At 44.5% G+C, this 16,574-nt stretch overlaps 1 non-coding gene across 1 annotated transcript; it reads right to left on the bottom strand.

Annotated features, from left to right (window-relative positions):
- Positions 1 to 14,120: 14,120 nt before the first annotated feature.
- Positions 14,121 to 14,192, bottom strand: trnaq-uug (transfer RNA glutamine (anticodon UUG)). The gene has a single exon. It is a non-coding gene; the product is annotated as a tRNA-Gln (tRNA).
- Between the last annotated feature and the right edge of the window lie 2,382 nt (positions 14,193 to 16,574).

Genomic DNA, 16,574 nt, shown 5'->3' with positions numbered 1-16,574 from the left:
GATGTCCCAAAGCGCTTCACAGTGGCGTCAAAAGAAATGAGTTGCACTTAGTAATTAAATATGCAGAATGTCAGAAGTGGGATTTGCACACACGCCTACCAGAAGAGACTGCGACCTAAACGCAGACGCCTTAGACCGCTCCTCAATGCTAGAAAACTCACTTGCTCACTTCTGCATTTAAAATGTTTCAGTCCTGGTGCTTGTTCAATGTTTCTCGAAGGCTCAGTGACTGTGTTATCATCTCCCCTGGGGATTTCCTGAGCCTGTGCTCGGTGTATGGGGAGGTTTGGCCCGGGTCACTGGGGTGGACAATAACAATCTGAGCTCTGGAGCTGGGGAAGAGCGAATAATTAATGGGTTTGTTTCCGTGTCTGAAATGTGGCTTAGATCTGTTGGTGTTAACCGAGGCCGGGGCTGCGAGATATTGCATTTTGTTCACTTTAAATCAGAGGAATATCCGCAGTCAGGAGCTGAAAAGGACCAAGAACTGAAAAAACACAAGAAAAAAGAGAAGAAATGTCAGCAATTGTGATAAACTCTCCAAAGTGTTTTCTGGTAGTTTAGTGGTTTAATTGCTTTAAACACCATTTATTAACTGATAGCGTTGATTTTGCAGAATGAAAGAAATGCTCACACTGAGGGACAGTCGAATCTTCAATAACTAAACTTTAATAATTTGTGAAACTTTATTCATTGATGAAGTTTTATCACCTATCTGATTTTACACAATGTGTATCAATTAATTTCACATAAATAATAGTCTCGAGCATAATGCGCCCGCTCGGGCTCGAAGCGGGGATCTTTCACATGTTAAGCGAACGTGATAACCGCTAACCTACAACAACTGATACACAACTGCTCCAGAAAGATCTGTTCAGCGAGAAGGTGAAATGCTGAATCCCAGATTCTGGTTTAATTTCCCATCACTAACATTTCTCTGAACAAAACTGCACAAGTCAAAAATGTTCCTTTCAAACTCATTAAAGTCCCTAAATTCCTTCTCCCGAATCTTTTGAATCAGATGCCTCTGATTTTACCCACACAATCTATGTCCCTTTGCAATTTCCTGCTCCCATCCGCACTACTTACTCTGCCACTATATTAGTGTCGTTAACCTTGGTAATATATGCATATAGAAGACTTTTGGATTACCTTTTATGTTCGTTGTCATTCTATTCTCATACCCTGTCTTTTCCCTCTTATTTTCCTATTCACTTCTCCTCTGAACTTTCTATATTTAGCCTGATTCTCAGATAGATTAGGGAAGTTGAAGCCCCCATTATCACTACTCTATAGTTCATAGTCATAGAGTCAAAACGGCACAGAAGGAGGACATTCGTTCCATCAATTCTGTCCTGGCTCTCAGTGGAGCAATCCAGTCAGTCCCATTCCTGCATTCGATCCCCGTACCCCGGTACGTTTATTTCTCTCAAGTGCCTATCCAGTCTCCACTTGAAAACATTGAGTGTCTCCGTTTCCACCAGTTCCGTCGGCAGCGAATGCCAGGTCCTCACCAGTCACTGCATAAAAAAAGTTTACCTAACGTCCCCCCTGTATCTCTTGCCCAATACCTTAAATCTGTGTCCCCGAGTCCATTAACATGAACTAGTGGGAACAGCCTTTCCCCATCTAACCTATCCAAGCTCATCATAATCTTGTACACCTCTATCAAATCACCCCATAACCGCCTTTGTCTTTAAATACTCCTGTGCAGCGCCTTGGGAGGATTTACTACGTGAAAGGTGCTATATAAATACACGTTTTTGTTGTTATAATGAAAACAAATGCAGCTTCTCCAACCTGTCCTTGTAGCTAAGATCCCCCATCACCGTGACCATTCTGGTAAATCTCCTCTGCTCCCTCTCAAGGGTCTTCACATCCTTCCTTAAGTGTGGTGACCAGATCTGGATGCAGTACTCCAGTTGTAGCCTAACCAGTGCTTTATAAAGGTTCCACATAACTTCGCTACCTTTGTACTCATTACCTCTATTTATGAAGCCCAAGATCCCATATGTTTTTTTAACCACTCTCTCCATATGTCCTGCCACCTTCAACGACCTATGCTCATTAACTCCCAGGCTCCTCTGTCCCTGCACACTCTTAAAACTGTGCCATGAAGTGTATATTGCCTCTCACTGTTCCTTCTGCCAAAATACATCACCTCACACTTCTTTGTATTAAATTCCATCTGCCACTTGTCTGCCCATTCTGCTAGGCTTTCTATTTCTTGCTGCAGTCGATTGGTATCATCCTCACTGTTTGCTACACACCCACGTTTGGTGTCGTCGGCAAATTTAGAAATTCTACTCTTTATTCCAATATCCAGATCATTTACAAATATCACAAAAGTAATGGCCCCAGCACTGACCCTTGGGGAACCTCCTCCAGTGTGAAAAAACAGCTATTTACCACAACTTGCTGTTTTCTGTCCTTAAGCCAGTTCCTTATCCAAGCTGCCACTGACCACCTATTCCATGAGCATCAATTTTGTTAACCAGCCTTCTATGTGGTACTTTGTCAAACACCTTCCTAAAATCCCTGTGGACAACATCCATTGCATTCCCTTCTGTGCAGTCTTCAGGGAACATCCCCATTTCTGTCCTTATTTTGGATGGAAGGTCATTGATGAAGCAGTTGAAGGTGGTTGGGCCTAGCACACTGCATTCCTTTATTTTTTAAGCATTTATGGGATCTGGTCGTCGCTGGCAAGGCCAGCATTTATTGCTCATCCCTAGTTGCCCTTGAGAAAGTGGTGGGGAGCCGCATTCTTGAAACGCTGCAGTCCCTATGGTAATAGTGCTCCCACAGTGCTGTTCGGCAGGGAGTTCTAGGTTTTTCACCCAGTGACGTTGAAAGATCGATGATATACTTCTACATTAGGAAGGTTTGTGACTTGGAGGGGAACTTAGAAGTGGTGGTGTTCTCATGTGCCTGCTGCCCTTGTCATTCTAGGTGGAAGAGATCGCGGGTTTGGGAGGTGCTGCCGAAGAAGCATTTGCGAGTTGCTGCAGTATATCTTGTAGATGGTACACACTGCAGCCACGGTACACCAGTGGTGGTGGGAGTGAATGTTTAAGGTGGTGGATGGGGTGCCAATCAAGCGGGCTGCTTTGTACTGGCTGGTGTCGAGCATCTTGAGTGCTGTTGGAGCTGCACTCATCCAAGCAATTGGAGATTATTCCATCACATTCCTTACTTGCGCCTTGTACATGGTGGAAAGGCTTTGAGCAGTCAGGAGGTGATTAACTCGCCACAGAATACCCAGCCTCTGACCGGCTCTTGTTGCCACAGTATTTATGTGGTGGTCCAGTTATGTTTCTGGTTAATGGGGACACCAAGATGTTGATAGTGGAGGATTCGGCGATGGTAATGCCATTAAATGTCAAGGGGAGGAGGGTAGACTCTGGCTTCTTGGAGATAGTCATTGCTTGGCACTTCTGTGGCGCGTATGTTACCTGCCACGTATCAGCCCAAGCCTGAGGTCGAGTTGCATGCGGGCATGGATGGCTTCATTATCTGAGGGGTTCTGAATGGCGCTGAACACTGTGCAGTCATCAGGGAACATCCACAAATCTGACCTTATGTTGGAGGGAAGGTCATTGATGAAGCAGCTGAAGATGGCTGGGCCTAGGACACGGCGCTGAGGAACGCCTGCAGGAATGTTCCGGGGCTGTGATGATTGACCTTCAACCACCACAACCATCTTCTTTTGTGCTAGGTATAACTTCAGCCAGTGGAGCGTTTTCCCCCTGATTCCCATTCACTTCAGTTTTACTGGGGCTCCTTGATGTCAGACTCGGTCAAATGCTGCCTTGATGTCAAGGGCAGTCAGTCTCACCTCTCAATTGGAATTCAGCTCCTTTGTTCATGTTTGGACCCAGGCTGTAATGAGATCTGGACCCGAGTGTTCCTGGCGGAACCCAAACTGGGCATCAGTGAGAATATTATTGGTGAGTAAGTGCTGCTTGATAGCACTGTCGATGACTCCTTCCTTCATGTTTTGATGATTGAGAATAGACTGAAGGGGCGGTAAAGTGCCGGGTTGGATTTGCCCTACATTTTGTGGGCAGTTTTCCCCATTGTGGGATAAATGCCAGTGTTGTAGCTGTACTGGAACAGCTTGGCCAGATGCGCGGCTAGTTCTGGAGCACAAGTCTTCAGCACTATTGCCGGGATGTTGTCCGGGCCCATATCCTTTGCTGTATCCAGTGCGCTCAGCCGTTTCTTGATATCACATGGCGTGAATGGAATTGGCTGAAGACTGGTTTCTTTGATGGTGCGGATCTCGGGAGTAGGCCGATATGGATCAACCACTCGGCACTTCTGGCTGAAGTTGTTTGCAAACGCTTCAGCCTTGTCTTTTGCACTCACGTGCTGGGCTTCACCATCATTGAGGATGGGGATATTCCTGGAGCCTCCTCCTCCCGTTAGTTGTTTAATGGTCCACCAACATTCACGACTGGGTGTGGCAGGACTGCAGAGTTTTGATCTGATCTGTTGATTGTGGGATCGCTTAGCCCAGTCTATTGCATGCTGCGTCTGGTATTAAGTCCTGTTTTGCAGATTCCCCAGGTTGGCACTTCATTCTTAGGTACGCCTGGTGCTGCTCCTGGCATGCTCTTCTACACTCGTTGTTGAATCAGGGTTGGTCCCCTGGCTTGGTGGTAATTGTAGAGTGAATGATATGCCTAGTCATGTGATTACAGATTGTGGTGGAATACAATTCTGTTGCTTCTGATGGCCCACAGCGACTCCTGGAGGCTCAGTTTTGAACTGCTAGTCTGTTCTGAACCTATACCATTTAGCACAGTGGTAGTGCCACACAACACCAAGGTGGGTGTTCTCAGTGTGAAGATGGGACTTCGTATCCACAGTGTTTTTGCGGTGGTCACTGCTGCCAATGCTGTCATGGTCAGAAGCATCTGCGACAGGTAGATTGGAGAGGAAGAGGTCAAGGAGGTTTTTCCCTCATCATCTGTCACAGTCCCAGACTGGCAGTTATGTCCTTCAGGACTCGGCCAGCTCGGTCAGTAGTGGTGCTGCTGAGCCACTCTTGTTGATGGACATTGAAGTCCTCCACCCAGAGTATAATCTGTGCCCTTATACACTCAGTCCTTCTTCCAAGTGGTGTTCATATATTTTGGCCAGTAAAAGCAGCAAACCTGAGGATTAGGAGCAGTTTAGGATTCATCAAAGGAGGGAAAATGGATTAATTAATAGGGGAATAAAGATTATGAGAGTAAGCTTACAGGGAACATAAAAACTGAATGTAAAAGCTTCTATAGATATGTGCAGAGAAAAAGATTGGTGAAGTGAAGCATCGGTCCCTTGCAGTCAGAATCAGGGGAATGTATAATGGGGAACAAGGAAATGGCTGACCAATTAAATACATACTTTTGTTCTGGCTTCACAAATGAGAACACAATTACCCTCCCAGAGATGTCGGGCAACATAGGGTCTAATGAGAGGGAGGAATTGACTGAAATCAGTATTTGTAGGGAAATGGTGTTAGCAAAATTGATGGGATTGAAGGCCAATAAATCCCCAGGGCCTGATAATGTACATCCTAGTATACTTAAGGAAGTGGCCCTAGAAATAGTAGATGCATTGCTGGTCATCTTCCAAAATTCTATGGACTCTGGAACAGTTCCCATGGATTGGAGGATAGCTAATGTAACCCCACTATTTATAAAGGGTGGTAGAGAGAAAACAGGGAATTATAGAATGGTACGCCTGACATTGGTAGTGGGGAAAGTACTAGAGTCAATTATAAAAGATGTAATAGCAGAGCACTTAATAAACAGTGACAAAATCAACATCGATTTACCAAAGGTAAATCGTGCTTGACTAATCCAGTGGAATATTTTGAGGATGTAACTGGTAGAATAGGTAAGGGAGAACCAGAGGATGTTGTGTATTTGGACTTTCAGAAGGCTTTTAATAAGGTCCCACATAAGAGATTAGCGTGTAAATTTAAAGCACCTGGGATTGGGGGTAAGTAATGACTTGGATAGATAACTGGTTGGCAGACAGGAAGCAAAGAGTTGGAATAAACGGGTCTTTTTCTGAGTGGCAGGCAGTGACTAGTGGGGTACCGCAGGGATCGGTGCGAGGACCCCAGCTATTCACAATATATATAAATGATCTAGACAAGGGAACTAGATGTAATATCTCCAGGTTTGCAGACGACACAAAGCTGGGTGGGTGTCTCTGCTGTGTGGAGGATGCAGATAAACTCCAGTATGATTTAGACAGGTTAGGTGATTGTACAGATGCATGACAATTGCAGTATATTGTGGATAAATGCGGGGTTGTCCACTTCGGTGGCAAAAACAGGAAGACAGATTATTATCAGACCGGCAATAGATTGGGAGAAGGGGAAGTGCAAGGAGACATGGGTGTCCTTGTGCACCAGTCGCTGAAGGTAAGCATGCAGGTGCAGCAGGTGGTTAAGATGGCAAATGGTATGTTGGCCTTCATAGCGAGAGAATTTGAGTACAGGAGCAAGGATGTCTTGCTGTAGTTGTTCAGGGCCTTGGTGAGACCACACCTTGAGTATTCTGTGCCGTTTTGGTCGCCTGATCTGAGGAAGGATGTTCTTGCCATGTAGAGAATGCAGCGAAGATTCACCAGACTGATACCTGGGATGGCAGGAATGACGTATGAGGAGAGATTGGATCGATTAGGCATACATTTGCTGGTGTTTAGAAGAATGGGAGGGGATCTCATTGAAACTTATAAAATTCTAACAGGACTAGACAGACTAGATGCAGGTAGGATGTTCCTGATGGTGGGGGAGTCCAGAACCAGGGGTCACAGTCTAAGGATAAGGATTAAGCCATTTAGGACTGAGCTGAGGAGGAATTTCTTCACCCAGAGAACGTTGAACCTGTGGAATTCTCTGCCACACAGGGAAGTTGAGGCCAATTCATTAAGTATATTCAAGAAGGAGTTGGATATATTTCTTCAGGCTAAAGGGATCAAGTGATATGGGGATAAAGCAGGGACAGGGTACTGAATTTGGATGATCAGCCATGATCTCATTAAATGGCGGAGCAGGATCGAGAGGCCGAATGGCCTACACCTGCTCCTATCTTCTATGTATCTATGTTCAACATGGAGGAGTACTGATTCATCAGCTGAGGGAGAGCAGTATGTGGTAATCAGCTGGAGGTTTCCTTGACCATGCTAGACCCCTCCTGATTTTGAACACATCTATCAAATCTCATCGCTATCTTCTCTACTCTGAGGAGAACAACGAAAACGTCTCAATCTATACACCTAACTGAAGTCCCTCATCCCCTGAAACAAGCTTGTAAATCTTTTCTGCCTTCACATTCTTCCTGAAATGTTGTGCCCAGAATCCTCCAGCTGAGGCCTAACCAATGATATATAAAGGCTCAGTATTACTTCCTTGATTTTGTACTCTATGCCTCTATTAATAAAGCCAAGGATCCCGTGTGCTTTTTAACAGCCTTCTTAACTTGTCCCGCCACATTCAGAGATAGATATTTACACCCCCAGGTCTCTCTGTTCCTGCACCCGATTTAAAATTGTATCATTTAGTTTATATTGCCTCAGTTCAATCATCCCACCAAAATGGATCACTTCACACATCTGCTATGTCTCTGCCCATTTCATTATTTACGACAGTTCTGAGTTTCCTGTCATCTGCAGACTTTGATATTTTGCCCAGTATACCCAAGTCCAGGTAATTAATGTATATGAGAAAGAGCATTGGTCCTAATACCGAGCCCTGGGGAACAGCGCTGTATATTTCCCTCCAGTCTGAAAAATAACCGTTCACCACTATTTACAACTGATACACGTGCACAGCATCGTACTCATTCTATAAACACCCATTTTATATATAAACACCACACACATATACATAACAACAACTTGCATTTATGTAGCACCTTTAAAGTAGTAAAACGTCCAAAGGCGCTTCACAGGAGCGATTATCAGACAGAATTGTACACCGAGCCACATAAGGAGATATTAGGACAGGTGACCAAAAGCTTGGTCAAAGTGGTAGATTTTAAGGAGCGTCTTAAAGGAGGAAAGAGAGGCGGAGATGTTTAGGGAGGGAATTCCAGAGCTTAGGGCCTCGGCTCACACACACAGTTTGTATTTTTACACGGCCTTGTTTGCAGTTATGAATATTGCTTCCAGCCGCAAGTTTAATTGTTTTTCAGAAGCTGCTCGACCAGTTGTGTATTTGGAACAGTTTCCCAGTTTATTTCCCTGTGATGTGATGATTGTGGGGGCTCGGTGTGTGTAATTGGATTTGCTGCAGTCAGCCGGCAGCAGGTGGTGAAAGCGGGCGTGAGACGGTGAGTGACAGGTGAGCGCTGCTTCTGATGCTGTCTGACACCCGGGGGACTCGAGTGGGCGGGGATTTTAAAGCCCGTTCATTACTCCAAGGCAGGAGAAATGAAACAGTGTTTGATGAACGTGTATATATACAAACATCGCTGGTTGCAGTGTGGAGCTCGTGGCGCAACGGTACCGTGTCTGACTCCAGATTAGAAGGCTGCGTGTTCAAATCACGTCGAGGTCATCGTTTTTTTGGATAATCCCGTAATTAATATTTTCTTTGCTGTTTCACGATAACCAGACCCTTGCTCTAAAGTCTGTCTCACTGTTTCCCCAGTGTCAGGGAGTGAAGCGCCTGATGCCCTCATGTATTTAATTTTACTATTCACAAATACAGTTATTCGTTCAAAGTCAACCTGCAGGTGGCCACACATAGAATAAACAGAGCCAGAGAGACAGACAGAATCGGGAAACACCGGGAAATCGGCAAGAGATATTGACAAGCAGATGTTTCCGAGACCAGAACCTGTCATCATTGATGAAGAACTGGATCCGGTCCCAAAATCTATCAGCACAGAGCTGGATATACTGGGTTTATAAAGATTGCTGATATTGCCAGCCCACCTGTCCTCTCTTGGCACTTGGTTCTACCCATAGCCCTGAATAAAGAAGGTAATGAACTGGGGAGTGGATTACCTGAAGAAACTGAAGATGAGAACTCTACTTCTCAGATTGCTGGAAAGATGCCATAGTTTTGTGTCTAAAAGCGCTTTGCGATCAGAACATTGCCTGAAGCCCTGTGGTTAATGAGAGGGCTTTTGATGCTTGATTTTCTTACACACCTTGGAATTCAGGAGAACCTGGTTCATGGTTTGCAGGACAAGTTAAACCCCTGGAGCGGAGCCACCAGGCACCTGGCTGCAAGCAGCGACAAAGACGTTCAAAGTGATCAGACCCGGCGAGCTCAGTTGCCAGAGTGTGAGACTCTTAATTTCAATGTTCGTCAGTTCGAACCCCACGTTGGGCGAAAGCATTTTGATAAACTTTATGTTGCTTTCACGGGAAAGCATCATTAATTAACCAATAATCTTCTTTTGCACAATGAAAGAAATGCTAACAGTGGTAGAATCGATAGTTCAATAATTTGTACCGTTGCCCATATCTCATTATACACACTGAACTTTAGGAGTCTGGTTTAAAAATCGTCACTGCTGATGACACCATGAATCTGGGGAGCTTTGGTCAAATTTAACAGGACCGGTTATTTCTACCGTGCACAGAAAATAGAATCAGTAGTGAACATAAAATCCCATTGTGGTGAATTTCAGATTCAACGCAATCAGCTGAGAAATAAAGTGAAATTAATTTACAGTGAAAAGATTTGGAAGTAAGTGTTACTCGTATTTGTGCCTTTAGTTCAAGTTTGTGGCGTCTGACTCCCTTTCACGTCTCTGACTAAGAAAGGAGGGGCTTGACGTCGACCAGACTGCACGGGCCCTGATATATGTGAGCTCATCCTTTATATTGAGTTGTTTCCCACTTTTTTTTATTGGTGTCAGCTTTAGCTCAGCGGTTACTTCGCTACTATCTGTTTAAATTTAAGCACTGTATTACCGCGGGCGCTGCCTAGCGTTTGTATTGTCAGTTTCAATCCCCTTTTACATCGAAACACATTGTAACCGTGATTTTAATTTAGCAGTGTGAAATTTTTCTAGGACAACTTTAAACGATTCATAACGGATTCCTTTCAACACTTTGACCCGGGTTCGATTCCCGGTTAGGGAATTAATTTTGATATCACCGTTTTTAATTAATTAATGCGAAGTAATTTTATTAAATTAATATCATGCATCTAATGTGATAAAATAAGAATTGATTTAATAACCATTATTGAACCAATAACTTCCTTTTGCAGAATGAAATACATTAAAATATGCTTACTGAGGGACAGTCGAAATACAGTGAATTATTTTGCTCTTGCATGTGCTGAACTTTTAACCCATATCTCATTTTACACATCGTATTTTAGGAGAATGCTTTCAAATGTTCGTTGCTTGTGAGAGCAGGGATCTGGGGCAACTTCTGTTAAATTAAACAGGACCGGCTATTTCACAGAAAAAAAAATTCTCTGCCGATGTTTTCAGATCATAGACTGACCGATCTTTCTTAGTGGATGACTTGACATTTGCCCACATTGACCTCCATTAATCACATTTCAGGGGAGATTTAAGAGAGTTGTTCAAAATTATGGGGGAAACAGTTTCCACTGGCATGAGTGTCAGCAGGGCTATGGGGGAAGAGCAGCGGAGTGGGACTATTTGGATAGCTCTTTCAAAGGTACAACATCAATTGTTCATTTTAATCTGCGACTGAGAGATTTTTGTTAACCAAAGGTATTTAGGGATAATTCAAGTCAGTGAGACCCTTCATAATTGTTTCAATCATCATTAATCAACCCACAACATTGTTTTGCTCACTGCAGGAATTAATAACAAGTTTACTGGGTGACAGACAAACTGCGATAACTTATTATAGAATCATAGAATCAGACAGCACAGAAGGAGGCCATTCGGCCCATAGTGCCTGTGCCTCTTTGAAAGAGCGATCCAATTATTCCCACTGCCCTGCTCTTTTCCCAAAGCCCTGCAAGTGTTTCTTTTTCAATTTCCTTCCCCTCTGAAAGTTAATATTGAATCTGCTTCCACCACGATGTCAGGCAGAAAAATATTGACGTTAATATTATCCGAGGCCCATTTCACACAGTAATTTCCATGCTTTGCATGTCATGAATTTGTTCCCTTCTCATTTTACACACTTTATTTTAGCAGTTTGCTCTGCAAACCATGAACCAGGTTCTCCTGAATTCCAAGGTGTGTAAGGAAATCTAGCTCACCTGTCAGTCACTGTCTCTGGCCCGCTTTCACCACCTGCTGCCGGTGGACTGCAGCAAATCCAGTTACACACACCGAGCCCCCACAATCATCACATCACAGGGAAATAAACTGGGAAACTGCTCCAAATACACAACAGGTCGAGCAGCTTCTGAACAACAATAAAACTTGCGTCGTATGGACAATATTCAGAACTGTGAACCAGGCCATGTAAAAATAAAAACAGTGTCATAGAATCATAGATTCAACATTAACTTTCAAATGGGAAATGTAGTTGAAAAAGAAACACTTGCAGGGCTATGGGGAAAGAGCAGGGCAGTGGGACAAATTGAATAGTTCTTTCAAAGAGCCGGCACAGGCACGATGGGGCTTAATGGGTTCCTTCTGTGCTGTCTGATTCTACAAAAATGTTACTAAAGTTTGACTCTCACCTGGAAAACATGTTAGCATTCCCTTCAGTGTGCAACAAAAAGCAGTGGGTCGATTAAGAGAATTATTAAGTGTCTAACAGACTTGAATTATTTTATTAAACAGTTTTGTAAGAACCAATGGGTCGCGGCGATGAGAGCGCCGAATCCTAACCACTAGACCACCAGGGAACACTTGTACAAACTGCAATATCTCGCAGATCCTTGCTCGCTTACTACCAGCAGATCAAAACTGTATTTTAGTTTTGGTCACCTTACCTGTTGAAGGATATACTTGCCTTAGATGGGGTATGAGAAGGTTCAGCAGACTGATTCCTGCAATGAGAGGGCTGTCTTATGAGGAGCGATTGAGTAGATTGGGCCTATACTCTCTCGAGTTGAGAAGAACGAGAGGTGATCTCAGTGAATCATACAATCATACAGCTACTTATGCAACTGCCTTTTGAAAACCACGATTGAATCTGCCTCCAGCACCCTTTCAGGCAGTGCATTCCGGATCCTACGATCGATAACTGTAAACCAAGTCTGACAGTGGCACAGTAATTAGTGAGGATAGGAGCAGAAAATTGCAAAGGGACATTGATTGAGTGGGAAAATTGGAGGCATCTGATTCAGAAGATTCGGGGGCGACCTGGAAATTCGAGAGTTTAATGATTTTGAAAGGAACATTTTTGACTTGTGCAGTTTCGGTTAGAGAAATGTTAGTGAAAGGAAATTATTCCAGAATCTGGAATTCAGCATGTCACCTTCTCGCTGAACAGTTCTTTCTGGATGTTTAGCTAAGCAGAGGTTTCCGTAGTGTAGCGGTTTATCATGTTCACCTCACAGGCGAAAAGTCTCCGGCTCGATCCTGGGGGGAAACATTGTGTTCTAGAATTGGTGCGTGGTTCAAACTGAAAATAAACCTTTCCTATTTCAATTTAATAAAAATGAACAATGGAAGAAATCATATTGTAATTATAAAGGAATAAAATAAAATATTTCATAGAGGCTGTACATTATCTGATCCTGGACCATTCTTCACAGACTCAAACTCAGCACAGATACCGACAGTGTCCCTCCCTCACTCCCGTTTCCTGCCCTGATGGTGCAGAAAGCCCCTCTCAAAGCTGCACAATCGACCGGTTTCAGAGGATCCGCGGGACAACTTTAAAGGATCCTGCAGCGTCGCCTCAGCTAATAACCATAGATCGTCACCATATTTCACACACCGCATCAACCCCGTCGATTTCAGTCGAAGTCGTCTTAATTTCCACCAAGTAACCTCCCTAGCACTGAAAATTAACTTTTATAAGTATGGAATCTCATTCCTTCAGATATAAATTGTTGTTGAAGATTTTTGATATTATAAAAAAGTTTTTACTTTTGTCTCTTTCTTTTCGCCCTCTTAATCCAACATTTATTTTCCTCTCTTTATTTCTCTTTCTGTGCCTGATTGGACATTGAATTCCCTATTCTAATTGACTCTTCCTGGTTCAGATTCTGCGCTGCTCATTAACGATTCTTCAATCAATTAATTATGGGGTATGGCGGCATAGTGATTATGTTACTCGACCTGTAATCCAGAGGAAAAGTGGAATGGTGGGGAGAAAATTGTCCAGTGCTTGCTGGTGGAGAGGTTTGCCTTGAGGGGGCAGCGATGAACCGCCATTGCAGTGCTGGTCCCGCCACAAACTGTTCCTCAGCCGCAGACTTCATGATGATCTGGAGACCTGAGCTCACAATCCCACCACGGCAGATGGTGGAAGGATTAAAATCGGGGATGTGTAAGAGCCCAGAATTGGAGGAGTGCAGAGATCACAGAGGGTGTAGGGCTGGAGAAGGTTACAGAGATAGAGAGGGGCGAGTCCATGGAGGGATTTCAAAACAAGGAAGAGAATTTGAAAATTGAGTTGTCGCCTGGTTGGGAGCCAAAAATAGGTGCGTGAGACCCGGGGTGATGGGTGAACGGGACATGGTGTGAGTTAGGATACAGGCAGCAGAGGATTGGATGAGATGAAGTTTATGGAGGGAGGGTGATGGGAGGCCTTCCAGGAGTACATTAGAATCGTCAAGTCTGGAGGTGACAAAGGCAAGGATGAGGGTTTCAGCAGCAGATCAGCGGCGGAGTCGGGCGACGTTACAGAGGTGGAAGTAGACCGTCTTGAGCGGAAGCTCATCTCAGTGTCAAAGGCGGCACCAAGGTTGCAAGCTGTCTGGTTCAGTCTCAGTGGCCAGGGATTGGGATGAAGTCGGTGGCTCGGGAACGGAGTTTGTGGCGGGGAGCAGCACTGCAATGGCGATATATCGCTGCCCTCTCAAGGCTACTTGTGAACCTCGCCCAGCAGCAATACTGGAAGAACTGGACAAATTTTACCTCCACCATTCCATTCCGGCCATTTCTCATCCAAACCTTCAGCTTCGACATTTTCCCGCTGCTGAGCAGCCAATCACACAGCTGCCATCACAATTACTTTTACAACAGCTGGGATAAGAAGGAACCAGGTTCCAGCGAGATTTGAACTCGGATTGCTGGATTCAAAGTCCAGAGTGCTCACCATTACACCATGGAACCCTTACACACTATTCCGAGCCTAATTCGCTTTTTTCCAACTCACCTGCCATTCACAGCTGCTGAGTATTTTCAGCAAATTCTGTTTTTATTTCAAACGTCCAGCATCCGCAGCATTTTGTCTTGTGTTAGAAAAGAAAACGGAATCCTGGGCTTTACAGACAGAGGCATAGAGGGCAAAAGGAAGGAAGTTATACCAAACCTTTGGAGTATTGTGTGTAATTCGGGCACTGCGCTTTAGGACGGATGCGGGACTTCAGTTCCGTGGAGTACCAGAGAAGAAGAGGTTGTTCTCCTCAGAGCAGAGAAGATAAGGGCAGATTTTCTCGACGTGTTCAATATCATGAAGAGTTTTAATAAAGTAAACAAGGAGAACATTTTCCAGCGGCAGAAGTGTTGCTAACCAGAAAACACATATTAAAGTGATTGGATAAAGTATCAGTAATAAGGTTCTCTCGGGCTTTTGTTGGCCGATTTACTGGTAAAGCTGGGAATTGAGGGGAAACTGGTTCATGGTTTGTAACACAAGCAGTGCGCGGGGTCAGACTGGCCCGGCTAGCTCAGTCGGTAGAGCCTGAGACTCTTAATCTCAGGGGCGGTTTGTGTTTCAAATTATTGGGCTGGTTTCACAGGCGATCCCCAGCGCGAAATCCCCCGGCACCTCTCGGTCAATGACTCTTTCAAAAAATGCGATTCAACAACATTATCAGGAAATCTGAACTGTTTATAAACACCGGAAGCTGACACACCAGGGAAGACCTCACAGTGTTGGACACAGAGTGAAATACACTGAAGTGTTTATAAAAAGTTACAGAACACAACACGTGTGTAAAATTCCCCGTTGTTTTCTCGGCCCTGATGGGTTGTGAAGGGAGAGACGGGCCGAAGTCCCACTGAGCCGCACTGACCCCGAGCCAAAGTGAAATTAAAATCAGTTCAATCTTTAGCAGCGGGCGGCTGGAGAGAGACAAGATTCCGGAGCTCGGAATCGCCTTTAAAATGAGCCCAAAAATTTAAAACGCAAACTCCCCACCGTGGGGATGAAGTATCCTACACTCCACCGACTGGGCTAGCCGGACTGGTCTGTCGCAAGGACCCTGCCTGTGCTCCAGTTTCCTCTCAATTCCCCGGTATATCTGTAAATCCACCAGCAAAAGCCCCAGGGAACCTTATTACTGATTCATTGTCCAATTACTTGAATAGAAAGCGAGCGGAGGAGAAGGATTGAGAGCCTTCAGTGTGGGACAGAAGTGATGTTGTTTGACGGAGAAGCGACACAATCTCAATCAGTGCAGAGAGAGGTGAGTCAGCGGGTCACCTTCTCCCTTAACACATCCTTCTGACTCGCGGCTGACAAACTGAGCAGAGGTTTCGGGACTGCAGCAATTATCACGCTCGCCTTACACACGAAATGCCCTCGGTTCTGCTCCAGGGCGGGATGAATGATTTTGGAACTTGCTCCAGTTGAACCTCCAGGGGCGAGTTTCTTCCCCTGTGTAAAAGCGGCGACAATTGTCGGTTCCTCTTAAACTGAACAACGGCTGCAGCAGATTCCCGGTGTGACAAACACTGAACATTTTTAACCAACTGCTGTTGAAAATTCTTCACAAGCAAAAGACAAAACACTTGTGAAAGTTTTGCCTGTCACTCGGTGACCATGTTTGGATTTCCTTCAGTCTGAAACAGAAAGTTGATTCTTCAATTAGAACAATTGTCCATCTTTTTACAGAGTTTAATGAATTTTGTGAAAATCAAATAATAACGTGTATTAATACAAAAGTTAATCCCGGACCTGCATTTGCAGATCGCAGTTCTCTTCTGTGATGTTCTTGCTGCAACTAATTACGGCAGAGATTCCCGTAGTGTAGTGGTTATCACGTTTTGAAAACCTTCCCCATTAAAATTGAATTAATATAAGAAAATGGAAGAAATTATGTGCTGACATTTCAATAAAGTTAAAAATCTCAACGAACCCGTATATTTTCTCTGCACAATTCTGCACAGACTGACACTCAGCACAGATACCGACAGTGTCCCTGCCTCACTCCCGTTTCCTGCCCTGAAGGCGCAGAAAGCCCCTCTCAAAGCTGCACATTCAACTGGTTTCAGTGCATCCGCGGGAAACCTTGAAAGGATCCTGCAGCGTCGCCTCGGATAATAACGATAGATCGTCACCATATTTCACCCACCGCAGCAACCACGTCCATTTCAGTATGAGTCCCCTTTTTAACTCTTTCGCGCCAGGCAAACTGTTTGTACAAAATGACACTTTTTAGATGAGAACACAAAAGACGTGCTCGCGAAAGCACGACACCAAGAGCGGGTAGGCATCCACTTGAAATCGATTTCCTCCTGTGTTTTTCTCTGGATGTTGTCTCTCTCGGT

The sequence above is a fragment of the Somniosus microcephalus genome, unplaced genomic scaffold (assembly GCF_052327205.1).
Source record: "Somniosus microcephalus isolate GS21.2 unplaced genomic scaffold, FLI_Smic_1.0 unresolved_chr4, whole genome shotgun sequence".
NCBI lineage: Eukaryota > Metazoa > Chordata > Chondrichthyes > Squaliformes > Somniosidae > Somniosus > Somniosus microcephalus.
This window is presented reverse-complemented; position numbering and strand designations above follow the sequence as displayed.